Here is a 17,891-nt window from a genome sequence, read left to right as displayed (position 1 = left end):
CAAATATTCCTAATAAATGGCCAGCTCCATTTAAAACAAAGTAGATAGTTCTCATTTTAATTGCATTTTTTCCCACTTGGAAAGAAAAGCATTCATATTTTTGAAGCTGATTGTCCACTGGAAGAACATTTTATTTGGAATCAGTTATAAATTGATTAGAAAAAAAATCAGATTAACAGCATTTGGGTTTCTCGTAAGCCTTTGAAGGCGGATAGGTCAACTATTACAAAACAGTAATGTAGACTTTTAGTATATTTTTTTCTAGTTGGCCAAAGTGCCGAAGTTATTTTCTTGACTAAAATCATCATTCACAATACTCATCATGGTAGCTTGGAAAAGTTAGACCTCCTCCAGGAGGAGAAGATACCCAAGTGACACATCTTATCACATGTCAGAGTTGAGAGAAGAAAAATATTCCTTTGAAATTAGCGCTGCTTTCATCTCTGCACTGATAATTCTGACCTCAAAAATAAAATACCCATTTTCAATGGTCTTAATTCTACTAGGGAGTAATCAAACCAAATTAACAAACACAAGCCCCTTACTCCCTCTTTTAAAAAACTACTGGTGATCAGTCCTGGCTTATTGTGTGGAGCTTAGCTAACAAAATTAACCGAGGGCCTCGAAGGTGCTCGCTTGGGCTGTGTAATAGTGAATGTGGCACAGAAGGTCCTTGCCCTTGAGACAGACATGTATGTGTGTAAGTATATGTCCTACATATGTTCATATACAGATAACCTCAAGTACAGTGAAGAGATGAATAGGACCTGAGGAGAGGACAATCTTTGCTTTAAAATGGCGCCTACAGTTAGTTATTTGGCAGAGAAAGTGGAGCCTTTCATCTAATCTTGATGATTAATGTCTTTTCTGTGTTTTAATAATGAAGTCGGTGCCAGGCCATGATTTGTGGCAGTTCAGAAAAGAAGCTTCAGTCATCCAACAATATTTGTGCCTGGAAACAGAAGATTTGCCCTGGAAATGCAAACATGTGGATACATACGCAAGAGGTGTTGGCCACAGCCTGTGCAGCCGGGAAACGGATGGACTGTTTCTTGTGCCCCCATGTCCCTGATGAGACAAGGCTAAGTCGTGGAAGCTGGTGCCCCTGGAGCTGCGTCTTGGAGACAGCTCTGCACTCCAGTCTTTGCTGACCAGTGTAGTCTGGGCCTTTTCACTGTTGCTGAAATGGGGGCTTCAGTGCCTTCCCTCTGGTTCATCAGAAGAGATCCTGTTGTCCAGCCTAAATTTTCCAATTCACTGTTTTGTTTGCTTTCCTTTTTTTTTCTTTTTTTTTTTTTGTATTTGACTAATATTTTGCTTATTCAGAAGACTGCTTTGAAAGCTGAGCATTGAGGTATAAGTGGGGATGCCGAACTCCTTTTGATGAACAAAATTTTGGGGAGTAGAATGGTTGCTCTCGAGCATTAACAGTCCAAGCATTAACAGCCCAAGGAACTGGGGCAGTTCTGTGTAAATCATTTTCAGATTTGTTTAGGGGGCCCAGGGGCCCCCCAGACAACCCTCAGGGCTGCCAGCAAGAGCAGGTTTGCAGAGGTGGGGGTGGGGTGGGGGGGTTCTGCCCACCCCACTCCCCTTAACTAGGGAGCTGCTACAAAGCGAAACAAAGAACTTGAAAACAGTGGACAAGTTCTTGCTTCTTTGTCATGGACCCTTCCCAAGTTAGAGCATGCTCACCAGCTCCTGATTAGTCCTTGCGTGTGACAAGGAGCCGCCACAGGACCTCTTCACCCTGGCTTCCCTGTTCTGTCCTCTGCCCTTCTCACACAAGGAAAGTAGGGAAAGGAAGTGTAACAGTTGACTTTCACACTGTGAGAGCGAGGAAAGGAAGAGCTGTTAGAAGTGATGGATTTAGGGGCGCCTGGGTAGCGCAGTCATTAAGCGTCTGCCTTTGGCTCAGGGCATGATCCCGGCGTTCTGGGATCGAGCCCCACATCAGGCTCCTCTTCTGGGAAGCCTGCTTCTTCTCCCACTCCCCTGCTTGTGTTCCCTCTCTCGCTGGCTGTCTTTCTGTCAATTAAATAAATAAAATCTTAAAAAAAATAAGTGATGGATTTAAACATTAATTAACGTTTGAAAGCCCTGAAAGATACTCTTCAATTTTCTCACTAAATGAAAAACTGCCTTCTCTTCATTAAGAATATGTATAGAAGTAACCAACGCTCTGAACTATTTAGAAAGCAGCGGATTTTAGCCAGTAACGAGTCTTAACTTTTGCAGGATCAGCATGTGGAGATGGTTATTAGGTGCCCGCAGATAGATGCACAGGCTGCCTTGGTCAGGCCCGGTCTTCATTAAACCAGGCTGTCCTGATTTTTGCAATTAATTTTACTTTGTTGCTAAGTGCTTTTCATGCTTAGTGAAACAAAATTTAAAGAGTTGACTAGCTTAGTTTTGCAATGTGAAATGTTTCCTTTTTTTTAATTTCAAAACACATTTTTTCTCCCCACCTTTTGAAGATATTTTGACTAATTCAGATTTTGCATAATATTAAGAATACCATAATTTATAAGCTGTAAGAGTATGTGATTTGAATGCTTCCTACCTAATGGTACTGGAATTTTTCTCCAATTACGGGAGAGGCAGACCATCATTCTCCAGTTTCAAAAACAGAATGCAGCTGGCTGCAGAAGGAGGGCTGAGCTAACAGAACATTTAATATTTTGAAAAATATGTCCTGGGGGAAAAGATTTTTTCTGTTCAAAAAGATACTAAGTTATTTAGCTTGGCTGCTCCAGGGTGTGAATATTTTGAGCGCCATGACTGTCATTTATTTTTTATTGAGTTCAAATGGAAAAATTGAAAACTTTATTCTGACGTGTAGTCCTTTATTAGATCTCATATAAACCTCTGGCTGCAACGGCCAGCGCGCTCCTGTGATCTGCATGCACACATTCCACTTCCAGGGGATCAGTGTTTAATTTTCAGAATTCTCAGCAAATAGCAGAGCTGCAGCCAAAAATTCCTGCACTGAGACTCCTTCCGGCCCAGATGAAACTAATAATTCCCGGCTGTGTTGCTGTCACTCATTATTAATCCAGGTATGGCTGCTTACTGTTTTTAATTTTCTTTTTCTGAACCCAAAGGCACTGTTTGCCTTTTCCCATGAGAAGACGTGATCCTGTGCCGGAGATTCCAGTGGCTGGAGGTGGAGGCCTTCTCTACCCTGACATAACTGGGGTTTGTTGTCGGACTCGGGTGTGGGCTCACTCGTAGACACGGTACAGGGGAGGATTGGCATGGGGCAGGGGTTTCTAGAAAAACGAGACTGTGTTGGGGATTGTCCCTAAGGTTTTGAAGCTGGTGTGATGAAAAGCAGCTCTCTCCTACCACAAGGTATTGACTCATGCCACTGGCCATTTTGGGACAGAATGTTGAGTTGGGTGAACAGTATGTTAATGTTTATTACAAGTTACAAAAATGATAGAACTTTGGGAAACATTCAAAATGCTATCACCATTTAACATTCTGTTAAAATCAGATCAGAATGTATTCATTTCACATTTTAAACTGTATTAACGGACACTTAAAAACGGTGTGTGTAGCGTAAAAATCATGGAACTTGGAATTGGGCAGTTTGGCTTTGTCTCAGCTGGCTCTGTGACCTTAGGCCAGTGACATAAGATCTCCGAGTCTTAGACTTTTTTTTTTTTAATAGCATGCCAGATTACAGAGTTGGTATGAGGATTAACGATATGGTAGGTATAGGGTGCCTATATAAGGCCTAGAGCATATTTGGTACTCAGCAAATGATCCATTATATATTTATTATGAATTGTCTGTCTCCGTCCAGTCTGTCTGCCTGCTTACCCATCCGCCTGCCTACCTGCTTGCCTATCTATTTATATTTATCTTACAGATCTTTTTTTAGGCTCCCCCCTCCTTTTTAATCCAGCTATATTCTGGGGGCGCCTGGGTGACTTAGTCAGTTAAGCATCTGACTCTTGGTTTTTGCTTAGGTGATGATATCAGGGTTGTGAGATTGAGCCCCACATCAGGCTCTGCGCTCAGCATGGAGTCTGCTTGAGATTTTCTTTCCCTCTGCTCCTCCCCCTACTTGTGCTGTCTCTGTCTCTCTCTTAAAAATAAATAAAATCTTTAAAAAAAATCCGGTTGTATTCTGCTGAAATTAAAAATGTGAAAATATTTAGCATAATGGATAAATGTATGAAAAATGAAAGGTTATCTCTCAAGAGGCTTCTAAGATTACATTATCTTCCTGTGACTTTCAGTCTGCGGGTATGTCAGCCTCCTAAGAGTAGATATCTCTCCCAGGGAGACTTAGTCAAGGTCACAGAGCAGTGTAACTGCAGCTACTGCCTGCTAAAGGCAATATATAGAACGTGTCTTCTAGCTAGCACTGGAGCAGCAAGTTGAGAAGCCATAATCATCAAGAGGTTTCTTAGCGAGCAAGGGAGTGTGAAAAGAAGGGAGCTAGTTCTGGGATTCAGATAGTTAGCAACACAGGTCAGTGTGGTAAATTGACCACATGCTCTGTTTTCTGCCCACTCTGAACTCTCGCTGAACCGACTGTAATGGAATGGAGGGTGACAACCGTAGAAGAAACTTGAGCAACATTTTGGAGGCTGGATCGTGGATGGACTAGCCCTGATGGGCTCAGCAGAGCAGAGAAGACTGAACAGGGTAGAAGCAAATAAGAAGCGAGTAATTGAAGAGCACGTCCCTGGAGGCCACAGACATGGGGGGCTCGGGGTATCTTGAAGGGCAGGCATGCTGCAGGAGCTGCAAACAGAAGAACTGTTTGAAAATTGGGTTCCTGGGCTGCATGTGGCCAGGGAATTGCCTTTTCCCACTCCAGCAGAAGATGAGCTGTATTTTCAGAAACCTTCAGTTGGGCATAGTTAAGGACAGGGGTGAATACTGCAGTAGGTTTCGGGTATGTATGAGTGATCTAAACCACAAAAGCTCTGTTCTCGTGGGAGGAGATAAACAATAAACAGTAGATGTAGTAAAGTGATTTGCATAGGATGTTAGAAGTGATCAGTACTCACGGAAGGAGAATTTAGAATAAGAAAGTTGTGAGTGCTGGGGGAAGGGTTGTAGTTTAAAACGAGGTGGCAGAGTGGGAGTCATTTGAGCAATGCATCAGGAGAGGGAATGAGCTTTGCGGATTGGAGGCGGGAGTGTTCTGGGCAGAGGAACAGGTAGTGCAAAGGCCCTGAGGTGGACGTAAGACTGCAGCAGCATGGAGGTTAGCTGGTGGAGGGGAGTGAGAGATGAGGTCAGAAGTACTGAAGGGCCATGGGACGGGCAGTGGAGATCATGTAGGGCCTTGCTGGCTATTGTAAGGACTTGCTTTTTCTCAGAATGGGTTTGAGTAACACAGTCTGACTTAACGTTTTTACGGAATAAAATCAGAGTCGCATACTGAGTTGCAATGTTCTCTGCCCAATTTTGGCTAACACACAGGCTGCCAGGCTTATTCCCACCCTCTACAGACACGCACGGGAGAATGGAGGCTCTCTCTCTAGGGGAGAAGAAACAGTTCTGCAGTCGACATACGGCCACTGCTTATGTCTCTGCTGTCTCACTCTTAACTCGGACAGACGTGCTGGAGGAGAGTCTCTCACATGAAAGAACCCAAAATAGGAAGATTAAAAAAGAATGTGAAAGGAACAGAAACAATAAAGGAGCAAAAGACATTTCAAAGAAACTATAATTAAAATCCTCAGAGATAAGAGAAGATGCTGTGTCTGTGGAACAACAGAGGCTCCAGGAAGGATCATTCACAGAATAAATAGGGCTTTTGGATATTGGAAGATTATTAATTCAGTGGAAGGGCTGGGACGTCAAATGGAGACTACCTTCCCCAAAGTAGGTTTCAGCGGGCAGGGAGGTAACAAGGTGCAGCTAGAGGGAGCCAGACTGGTGTTTGCCCGGCAGGAGGAGGTGCAGGACGGACAGGAGGAGCTCCAGGATGGACAGGACAGGAGGATCCCCAGGACAGGTCCTGGGGCACTGCTGTTGTCCAGGCACGGGTACTCTAGACTCTAGCTCCCAGGAGGTTGGGAGGTGTTCACTGTCCAGCGTACGCATGTCACAGGCCTGGAGGTGATGTCACTGAATCATCCTTGTATTGAGAAGATGCACAGAAAAGTAGGAGGCCACAGATCAGAAGGAAACGTTGTCAAGAAGGGAAATATGATCATTGTTCTATAAGCAAGTCCTTTGGGAATAACATTTAGGTACTATTTAGTTGTAATGTGAACAGTACTGGTTTAGCAAACAGGTGTAGTGTGCGGAGAAGGGGGAGGGATGTTCTGGGGAGCTACATCCATATCGTCTGTGTGAAGTCTGTACGTAATGCCTGAGGTAGCAGGAGCATGGGGCGCCCGGCTGGCTCCGTGGTGGAGTCCATGATTCTTGATCTTGGGGTTGTAGGTTCGAGTCCCACGTTGGGCATGGAGTCTACTTAAAAAAAATTTGGAAAACAGGAACATGTGACCTGCAGATATCGAATGAGGAGAAAGTGTAGCAGAAGCAAGGAGGGGCAGGGGTCCACTTTTCCCCCCAGTAAGGGCCCTGTAGAACTACTTAAAACTATGTAAATAGGTTGTTTTGATAAAAGTAAAAATTAAATTTCAGATATTTGATGGAACCAGGCTCCATCCATTCCTACACTAAGGCCACACTTGTCGCCAGAGTGTGGCTGTCCCTGGGCCAAGGAGCCCTCCCTCTGGGACAGCCCCTGTCTCTTTCTCTCAGCCTCCATGGCTGCGGTCCTGTCTTCTGAATCACTGTGTTCCTTTAAAGACCTTAGTACAGTCAGTCACATCATAGCCCAGCGAGTGGCTGGGAGCATTCCGCTCCTAGTTCTCTGGTCTGTTTTGTGGTGACTTTTCATTTTTGTCCCGAGAGCACCCCCACCCCCGACTTACAAGCCATTGGTGGTGGTTTTATTGTAACTTCCAATTACTGATAACACATTTCACTGTAGAGAACCCTACTAGTGCTTTGCCTGTGGTTCCAGCCGTTTACATGTTCTAGACCAGAAATTCTGCGATACCAGGGATTATGTTGTTTATTACTGAGTGTCGCAGTCTGTGCACACGGGAGATCCTCATGTTTGACCGAAGTTCTCCTACGCTGTGAAACGCAGATTATGTAGTGTGTAAAAGCATGGCTTCTGGGTCAGATGAGCCTGGCTTTGAATCCATCTGTCGCGTCCTGGCCTGGTCCCCTCCTCTGTGTCAGGATGTGATGCGGGGAGGCGGGGACCCCACTCCGCACACAGCGCGTGCCAGAGGCTGCTCACGGTGCTGTTTCTGCCTTCCTGCGGGGCCGTCACTGCCTTGGCAGTGGTCTGGTTGTGAAGTCAGCTGCTCAGCACGTGTTAGTGACTCTCGGGCACATTTCTTCAGCTGTCCTTCTGGTGGAGGTCCGCACCCTCCTCTTGCTGAAGTACTCTCTCTTGGCTTCCATTTAACACCGACAAGCCCTCTCCTTCCCAAACATTTTACCTTCTCACCATGCCTTGTTCCTGGTCATCGTCCTACTGTTCTTTCACAATTCATTCACCATAGTGAATGATTAATTTGGCATTTAAAAATAATATTTGGTGTTAGTCAAGCCACACGGCCTGAATTCTCTAGTAATGTTATTATAATATAGATCGTGTTGCAACAGAAATATTTTGAAAGCAAAAATTCTGCTTCTCAGGTGATAGATTTATTTATTTTTAGGAATGTTAATTATAGAACTTCTAGTACAGCAGGGAAAATGTTCATGTCCTTCACAGTATGTTTTCCTTGTGAGGTATTTTGGCTGCATTAGAAGAGAGTAGTAATAAGATAATTTTAGGGGTGTCTGGCTGGCTCCGTCGGTAGAGCATATAGCTCTTACCTTGGGGTTGTGAGTTCGAGCCCCACATTAGGTATAAAGATTACTTAAAAAAATAGAATCTTAAAAAAAAAGAATTTTATAATTTGTTTTTCTGAAAGGCTGAGCGATCCTTGACTGAGATGTCCTCAAGGGTTGGAATCTGTGTTCTGTTCATCTTTGTCCACTGTGTGACATTTATGAAGTCTTCACCATCAACTGAAGGACTACATTCATGAGTGGATTAACTATAGTGTTTCATTTGTTTATAACTTTTTATTTTGATATAATTTTGAACTTTAAGAAGAGTTAACAAAATAGTACAAGGAAATCCTATATACTGTTTACCCAGATTTACCAATTGTTCACTAAGTTTAAAATTTTTTTTTTTTAAAGATTTTATTTATTTATTTGACAGAGAGAGAGACAGCCAGCGAGAGAGGGAACACAGGCAGGGGGAGTGGGAGAGGAAGAAGCAGGCTCCCAGCGGAGGAGCCTGATGTGGGGCTCGATCCCAGGACCCCGGGATCACGCCCTGAGCCTAAGGCAGACGCTTAACGACTGAGCCACCCAGGCGCCCCTCTAAGTTTTAATTTTTTTAAAAAAGATTTATTTACTTGAGAGAGAGATTGCGTGTGTGCTCATGTGGGGGTCTGGGCAGAGAGAGAGAGAGAGTCCCCAAGTGGACTCCCTGCTGAGTTCGGAGCCCAACATGGGGCTCGATCCCAGGATCCTGAGATCATGACCTGAGCCGAAGTCAAGAGCCAGACCCTCAACCAACTGATCCACCCAGGTGCCCCCATTTTTAATTTTTTATATATATATGCATAGTGTTTTTCTGAACCATTTGAGAATAAGTTGTTGACATCATGGCCCTTTACCTCCAAGTACTTCAGTACATAGTTCCCAAGAAGTCCATTTTCTGATCAAGTGCAGTCTGCTATGTTTAGCCTTGATACACTACCGTGTGCTCCCCTGCAGTCCACGGTCTCAGTGTGTGATATAGCCGTTTCTTTCCGGTCCAGAGCCACACGGTCCACGTAAGTCTCACGTCCTCCTTGAATTCAATCTGGAGCAGTTCTTTAGTCTTTCTTTACTTTCTTGACCTTAATTAACATATTTTGAAGAGTAGAGGTCAGTTATTTTTTAAAATAGTCCTCAGTTTATATTTGTCTAATGTGTCCTCACGATTGGATTGAAGTTTGCTAGCTTTGGTAGGACAGAGAAGGGATGTTGTGCCTTCTTCGTACCTCATTTTAAGAGGCGCGTGATGTCAGTACGGATATTACTGATTTGTCAGTCGGTTAGCTTGGATCCACCAAGTTTCTCCACTATGAAATTACTGTTTGCCCTTTGTTATTAATATGTAATTTGTAGGGAGATGCTTTGAAACTATAAATATCTTGTTCCTCATCAGACTTTCACTCGGTAGTTGTAGCATCCAGCCTTCCAGCCTTCCCCATTTGTTTGTTGGTATTAGGCTCTAAGAAAGAGCTTCCCCTTTCTTCCTTTTTAAGATTTACATTGGTTCATAGATTCTTGTTTTATTCAAGGAGTTATATTTCTTACTGTCATTAATTATTTTGGTGCTTGAGTTTTTCCAGCTTCAGTCTGTGGGAGCCCCTACCTACCAACTATTCCTCTGACCTTTGGAAATGTCTTCATGATTCTTCAAGAATTTCTTACTTTTTTTTTTTTTTAAAGATTTTATTTATTTATTTGACACAGAGAGAGAGATAGCCAGCAAGAGAGGGAACATAAGCAGGGGGAGTGGGAGAGGAAGAAGCAGGCTCATTGCGGAGGAGCCTGATGTGGGGCTCGATCCCGTAATGCCGGGATCACGCCCTGAGCCGAAGGCAGACGCTTAACTGCTGTGCCACCCAGGCGCCCCGAGAATTTCTTACTTTTTGATGTAACAAAGTGTTATAAGTTCTTCATGTACTTTCTTTGCTGCAGCCTTGGACTCAGCCTTTTTCTAGGGCGCCTTGGTTCCTTTTTGTGGAGAATGGTATTTTAAAAGCAAGATCTGGGTGCTTGGTGTGCACATTGCTATGTATATGTTGTTGGCTAAATTAGATCCTGTTAGGTCTCGGCTGTCTCAGACTGAGCCAGAGCATATGCGCACCTGTGTGTGTATTATACACCTCTGTCTGTGTCTGAGTTAAAGCTCTGTATCTAAGTGAACGGTTACGTCATTTCATTTCAAACCCAGCAGCCCACGATTCGTTCTAGTCTCAGTGTGTTTGTAACCCCCAGCGGGGGGAACCTGGCTCCATGGTGCTGTTCCGTGTCCCTAGTATCTTGTCCACGCCTTGGCATCGAGTGGTAAATCCATGGTTTAAGGATTTGGATGAATGAATGGTTACAGTGTTATCTCTGTATATATTCTCACTGCTGTGACCAATACTTGGCATGAGGTGGAATGGTAAATAAAATTTTATTGAACAAGTGGTTCTTTCCTCTCCAATATCTTCCTATTTTACTTTCAAACCAGATGAGATATGACTCCATAGAAATACTCTTGTTTTGTTTTTGTTTTTTTTTAAAGATTTATTTATTTATTTATTTAGAGATCACGAGTGGGAGGGGCAGAGGGAGAGGGAAACAGAATCTCAAGCAGACTCTGAGCTGAGCATGGAGTCCGACATGGGGCTCGATCCCACGACCCTGAGATCATGACCTGAGCCGAAACCAAGACTGGACATGTAACCGACTGAGCCACTCAGGTGCCCCAAGTACTCTTGTTTTTTTGCCATTTAAAGCTTGAATCCAGAGAAATCATTCAGTTAATAGGAACGGTCATTTTCCATTAAGAAAAAGTCATAAATAAAAATAAAATTACTCTGTAAGAAAAACAGTGCTTTTATTTGAAAAATCTCAGATTCGGGCTGCACCACTGAAAAAATTCCTGTTTTTCTAATTACAGAAATTGTAGCTTGCAGAGTCTGGCACATTTTTCACATTTGTCAGCTCTGGCGACATGAAGTAAGTTCTTCATCTGAATTCTATTCCTACACCCCCACTGTCAGACAAAAAGAATTTCCATGTCTCTGCTGCTTGTTATTAAGTTGCTATAAGAAAGTATGCTTGAAGAAAACTTATGAGCAAGTGGTTAGAAATTTCTGATAACCTTCAGACTCACTGCCAATTATATTAACTGTGAGTAATCTGGGGACAAAACAGTAGGCTTTCATTCACCTATGCCCTCAAAGGTAGATTTACAATTTAGGACAGCCGTTAATGACGTTCCTTCATGAAGTGAATTTTTTTTTCTTAAACCTCAGGAAATGCCTATTTTTGTCTTGATGTGATTAAAACTAACAACTCCTTGCTCATAAACTCTTATTTTATCCTTAGAAACTTGTTTAAAAACTACTTTATCCTTTTATGTATTTGCTTTTTCTGTTTACCTAGAGGATATTAAGTGTAGCATATGTATTCTAACCTCCAGGATAGAATTCACAATGTAATTTCTTTTTTTTTTTTTTTTAAAGATTTTATTTATTTATTCGACAGAGAGAGAGACAGCCAGCGAGAGAGGGAACACAAGCAGGGGGAGTGGGAGAGGAAGAAGCAGGCTCATAGTGGAGGAGCCTGATGTGGGGCTCGATCCCATAACGCCGGGATCACACCCTGAGCCGAAGGCAGACGCTTAACCGCTGTGCCGCCCAGACGCCCCCACAATGTAATTTCTAATGAGTCATACCACCAGAAACGTAGAAAAGAAACAAGCGGGTTAGTTTTATGTTCAGGAAGACTTCTCCATACTGTTGGTTGGGAATTGATTATTTTTTGTTTTAAAGAAGTTTTCTGCCAACATGGTTTCTTTAACCCTTTACAGAAACTTTTTTTTTTTGTCCCCACACTTAAAAGGGAGGAGTGCCAGGAGTCTGCATCTTTTAAAACTAAGAAAAAGCAAGACATTTAAAGCACTTCATTCTTGAAAGCCCTTCCTATTTAAAGAAAAACTAAATAGCAGTTTACACAGTCTTTTCTAAGATTAAATGTTTGAAAGTAAAGTTTTTTGGATTTCTTTCATTCATTCATTCATTCATTCATTCATGAGAGAGAGAGAGCGAGAGAGAAAGAGAGCACATGCATGCGACCAGGGGGAGGGGCAGGGGGAGAGAGAATCCCAAGCTGACTCCCCACCCAGCACGGAGCCTAGCATGGGGCTCGATCTCACGACCCTGAGATCATGACCTGAGACGAAACCAAGAGTTGGATGCTTAACCAACTGAGCGAGCCATCCAGGCGCCCTTGGATTTCTGTCTTTGTATAGACGTACAAAGCTAAAATCCCAAAACAGTTGTTTAAGAAATACTTCGTGGGTGGGGGGGGCGGTTAGAGTGTTGTTGTATCATAGATTCCCTGCTGCCTATTTCGGTTGGTCTCTAGAAAAAGAGATTGCTCCAGCGTCAGCCTAGTATTACTGATTTATCCATGTGTTCATGGCAGTAACTGTTAGAGGCAGGTGTAGTTGGCATATTTCCAAAAATGTCTTTGCAGTTGTAGCCCAAAGTTACTTTTTTGTTTTCTCTTTGAATTGTCACTTCAGGACCCCCTATTGGGTTTATGATAATGCAGTGTCTTCTTCAAGGAGTGGGCCTCCCAGGAACTGGACCCTCATGAGGACTGGCAGGAGTTACCCAGGGAAACGAGTGTTTACCTTCGTGGGTCTGGCCCTGCCTGCCCACCTGTTCCTTGACTTAAGTAGAAGGACTGTAGGGAGAGGTGAGCAGAGGGACCAGTGGGGGTCTTTCTCCAGGCTGGCTGTTTCCCCCCCTCCCAACTCTCTAGGCGCACCCTTATCTTTTGTTAGTGATGGCTTTGTCTTCACTGCTGTCTCTCACAGGAGAACATGGCCTCAGAAATGGGACCCATGCAGTGTTTTGGGGTTCGTTTTGTATTTCCTTCTGTTTCACTTGTTTCTGAGTGAGACAAACATCAAACAAATTAAGATGCAGGTACATTTCCATTTCACTCATGCACTAAAGGTTCCTTGTGGATGTGAAGTAACTTCTTATCACCCTTTCCTATAAATTTGCAGTGAGCCAAGCCTCTCTTGCCAGTTCAAGTAAACACGAACTTCCCTTTCTGTTCTTGAGAATGCAGCAGAGGGTGCCTGGGTGGTTGAGGCTAGGACTCTTGATTGTGGCTCAGGTGTTGATCTCAGAACTGTAAGATCCAGCCCGGGGTGGGGGGGTGGGAGGCTCCACGCTGGGCATGAAGCCTGCTCAGGATTCTCTCCCTCCCTCCCCCTGTGCTCTTGCTCACTCACACACACTCTGTCTCTCTCTCTCTCGCTCAAAAAAAAAAAAAGAACACAGCAGAATATTTGTAAAAAATGACACATGAATCTTTTAACAGAAATACATTAAAATTTAACTGAACCAAGTCTAGTTATGGAGGTGCCAGCTTGAATTAGAAGACATTCTGGGGGACAAAGCTGTGGGTGTATGCCATCCCAGCGGTGGGGGGCCACCACGGGGAGCCCTGTGTCTTTCCCACAGTTATGGCCCTGGAACAGCACAGTGTCTGCCCAGGACGCTGGACATGCTTGATGAAGATCATTTAATGAGTGAGTGAATCCTAAAACTTTGGGGTACTTTTTAATTTTTTAAATAAAGAAACTTAATCTAGAAACCGAATGGCTGGGGTGAGAATAGAGCCAGATTCCCAGTAGCCATTCAACACTTACTACATTTTTTTTTAAAATTAATTTTATTATTTTCAAGATCTGTAATAATTGGAACTGAGCCAAACATGTATAATAATGTGAGATTTTTAGTCATACTTCTTCAATAAAATGACCAGTATAGTTGTGATTAGCGTGTAAGTTATAAATAGGTAATTATAATGTTCTTATGGAAGTACTTAAACAGTTTGCTTTTTTGAGTGGTTAAAATATTTGTTCTCTTCATATTGTTTGCGCTGTTAATTTGTTAGTAAACTCTTTGTGGGGGTTGCACAAAGGTTCTTTTAGTAAATTATCTTCTCTGGGTTGTAAAGCCTGCATTCATTGAACAATATAGGACCACTGATTTTAGTATGAAGGGACTAGAAATTATCTAGTTCAAGCAGTTCATTATTTAGAGGAGGAAATGGCCCTCCAAGTAGTTATGTAACTTCTCAGTGTCACATTGGTGGCTCATCTTAAAACTGGAAGTAGAGCCTGGGGTTTATGGTTCACTGTCCCGTGTATCTTTCTTGTAAATAATAGACTTCTCACTACCATGCAACATAAGTTAGTGTCTTTCTGTGCAGATTTATCTAGACGGTATGTTAAATATGTTCAAATATGAGACATTGAGGGGCAGCCTTACATGTAAAATTGGGTTTAAAAAGCAGCATTTCTGTCCTCCCTAGCACTCATGGAATGTGGGTTGCAAGAGGGGGTTAGTGAGAGGGAGGCCCACAAGGAAGGGGTTAGGGTCGGCAAGCATTCAGGAAGAGTCTGAACGTTGGTCAACAGAAGGGAATAAAGGTAGTTGTGTGGGCATCACAGAGGCTGTGTGCGCTCTGCGTCTATGACAAAAGGCATAGCCAGGATAGTAGTGAAAAAGACAAGTTGCAGAGTAGTATGTATTATCCTATGAAAAATAAAATAAAACCCTGCATATGTATGTTTACATATTATGTATCATATGTTTCCATATGAGGAATGTAGGGATATAGACACCATGTAATGTATATACATATATGTTACATCTGAGATGTTTCTCTATCTGTGAATGAGTGTGGAGCATTAATTGTCTCCTGTAGTGGGATCTGGAAACCTTGTCATTTCTTTCTTTGTTTATCATTATATTGTTTAATTTGTTTGAAGAACCATCTGTTACTTTTGTTACTAAAAAGACCTAATAAATAAATATTAAAATCAACCTATAGCTTTATGTCTTTATGATTTTTTAAAAAATATGGGTTACTAGGGTTACTTGGGTGGCTTAGTCAGTTGACCACCCGACTCTTGATTTCAGCTCAGGTCATGATCTCAGGGTTGTGACCTCAAATCCCACGTCGCGCTGTGTGTGGAGCCTGCTTAAGATTCTCTCTCTCTCTCTGTACGCACCCTCCCCCCGCCCAGCTCAGGCACGCATGTGCTCGCTCGCTCTCAAAAAAATATGAGATGCTTCATGAATTTGTATGTCGTCTGTGCATAGGGGCCATGTGATCTTTTCTGTATTGTTCTAGTTTTAGTGTATGAGCTGCTGAAGCGAGCACTGATGTTGTTGGTGGTGAGTTTTTTTTTTTTAAATGAACTTGTAACAGTGAAGTCAGTTAGTAGAATTTCCCATAGAAGAAAATCACAGATTACCTGGCTACTGGCTGGGTCTGTTTGGATGGTTTCTAATACACTGAAATTCTTCAATAATAACATATACAGAAAAGCACATCTTGAGGATAATTTTCAGATGTGCTTTCCCTAAGATCAGATTTTTCAAATGCTTACATTCTTCATTCACGTAATTTTAAGCATTTACATAATTCATAATCTTTTGTATTTAGCAGTAAACTGATTAGTATATTTACCAATAAAAGATGAATGTTGTTTCCATGTGAAACCAAGGCTAATAAATTCTCATGCCCATGGTTTAATGAAGACTCAAACCTTCCTTTGTCAAGAAATGAATTGCTTAGCGTAATTACAATTTTCATATAAAAAGAGAACAACGTAAACTCTATGCATTTGCAAATTTTCTTAAATTCTAAGTCTCTGAGCCTTCAGTAACTCCAAATAAGTGCAGATACCCTTGTAATTTTCCAACAGAAGGGATGCCTCACACCCTAAGATATTGTTTGTTTTAAATCACAGGTACTAATAAAAGAAAAATATTTTTAAATGTAAATATTTACTGGAAGTTTGTTAGTCATAGGTCTCACGTAGCACTAACAAAGCCATTATTCACACAAAACTTAAAAACTAGTCAATTTTAAAACTTGAAGAAAAATACTGGTAACAATGTGAGTGTATTTGGGATGGAGAAAACAAAATGTTATTAACGCTTTTCTTGGCTAAGATCTGTGTGGTATAATCAGTTGGTCTTGTGGCAGACTTTTATTTTTTCATTAAAGTAGCACAAAATTAGTATCTTTAAAAGACCATGAGAGTGTAGCAAGACTTGACCCAGCGCCGCCTGTGGACAGGGGGTTCTTTCTCTCCAAGGAGCTGCTGAAGCCTCCGGGAGCCACGAGCCACTGACGCACGAGCTCATAACTGAAGGGCTAGCTGACTGGCGCTATGGAAGAGCAAAATAAATGACACAGGATGGAACAATCCTAAAGAAAAACAGGTCTTCTCCTTGATCCTTCTACATTTTGAGGGATCGGAGCACCTAAATTCACAGAATAGCTTCACATGAAGCTGGTGCGTCGAGCCCCTGAGGAGGACCCCCTCCACTGCCGACACCTGCTGTTACTACAGCTGAGCGAGAATTAGACCATTGTCAGGCCAGAGGAGACCATGACTGTCGTTTGCTGATTTTGTGGCATGGGTGTGGTAAAAATGGAAAATGGGAGAGAATTCTGGGCTTTCATGGGGTGGGCTGCTGGGGCAGTTAGCTTGGGCCTTGCACTTAGAGAGCGCCTTAAGTTTACACTGTTGGCTTTATCTCCAATTAAGGTTATATGTAGTTGTATGTTTTTTGTCTCTGTGTTGAAAACATTAAACTATAGAATACACTATACATTATTTTAACTCTGTTTTGGCTCTTTTTTATTCTTTTTCCATATACTTGGAGCCTAAAAAGAGTGGAAGTGGCCAGAACTTCTTTTGGCCTCTTAGAGGGACAAGGACCACATGAGGCAGGAAATAGTATCAGAAGACAGTTGGTAGATGCTTGTCATTATGAATTAAAATGAGGAGTTCCTGATCTGGCTGTTGCATTTTAAGATATGTACATGAACTTAAAGCTTGTCTGGAAGAAAAAAAATATGTGAAAACAGCCAGGAGAATTCTGCAAAGGAGAGTCACCTACCTAGCTATCTAACTTGATCTATCAGATAGCAGAAGGGGATAGTAACCTCTTGTCATGAGAATGAAAAGGTATTTTTTATTTAAAATTCTTAGGATAGGGTTGCCTGGGTGGCTCAGTTGATTAAGCATCCAACTCTTGCTTGATGTCAGGGTCAAGAGTTAAAGCCCTGCATTGGGCTCCATTCTGGGCATGGAGCCTACTTGAATGAATGAATGAATGAATGAATGAATTTCTTAGGATAGTCTCTGACACAGAACAAATGTTTTAATAGATTTCCTGTTTGGACACTCATTTTATTTCATTAACATTAATCACTTGCTCTGTGTATATGGGAAGAGGTTTGGTTGATCAGTGTGGGTGGGGCCAGAAAAGACTCAGCTTCTGGCCTGTATAATGTGATGTATCTTTAATCTTTAATCGATTAAAATGAAAGGAGTACCCGCATGTTGGGGAGCAGGTTTGCATTGTCTGTGCTCGGATTCTTCTGTGCACACCGGCAATTTCACTTTTAGTGAGTAATGCAAGAATTGGGGGCGCTGACTTCCCATGTAATTGAAAGTTTCTGTATAACATTTGACTCCAAAAAACTTCACTATGAATAGCCTCCTGTTGACTGGAGACCTTACCGATATCTTGTCTGTTAATACATATTCTGTATATTGTATGTATTGTATACTGCACTCTTACAATACAGTAAGCTAGAGAAAAGAAAATGTTATTAGGAAAATCACAAGGAAGAGAACACATACAGTCCTGTGCTGTAACATCTGTGTATGAGTGGCCCCGTGCAGTTCAGACCCGCATTGTTCAAGGTCACCTGTCCGCTGGAGAACTGCCTGCATGTACGGGAGACAGAAATAGGTTCATTGCAGCACTATCAGTAGTTGTAAAATACCAGAACTCCTCGATGTCCATCGAAAGTGCTAGGAGAGTGAGCTTAATGTCTCCACACTGTGGAATAAAACTTAGCAGTTAGAAGAAGGAGGTAGAGCTGTGTGTGACCAGGGATCGCAGAACCAGCAGCGAGCCAACACTTGGGAGCGGTGCATGTGATGT

General features: G+C 42.4%; 1 protein-coding gene and 1 non-coding gene across 6 annotated transcripts in view; one reads left to right on the top strand and one right to left on the bottom strand.

Moving 5' to 3' along the window:
* The window catches only part of DISP1 (dispatched RND transporter family member 1), a 174,294-nt gene that overhangs the window by 51,744 nt on the left and 104,659 nt on the right, over positions 1 to 17,891 (top strand). The gene's annotated exons all lie outside the window — the stretch shown is intronic.
* On the bottom strand, positions 14,976 to 15,081 carry LOC121104139. The gene has a single exon (XR_005836506.1). It is a non-coding gene; the product is annotated as a U6 spliceosomal RNA (small nuclear RNA).

This window comes from Ursus maritimus, unplaced genomic scaffold (assembly GCF_017311325.1).
Source record: "Ursus maritimus isolate PB19 unplaced genomic scaffold, ASM1731132v1 scaffold_2, whole genome shotgun sequence".
In the NCBI taxonomy this organism is placed as follows: domain Eukaryota; kingdom Metazoa; phylum Chordata; class Mammalia; order Carnivora; family Ursidae; genus Ursus; species Ursus maritimus.
The sequence above is the reverse complement of the archived record's forward strand: the minus strand, read 5'-3'. Positions and strand labels throughout refer to the sequence as shown.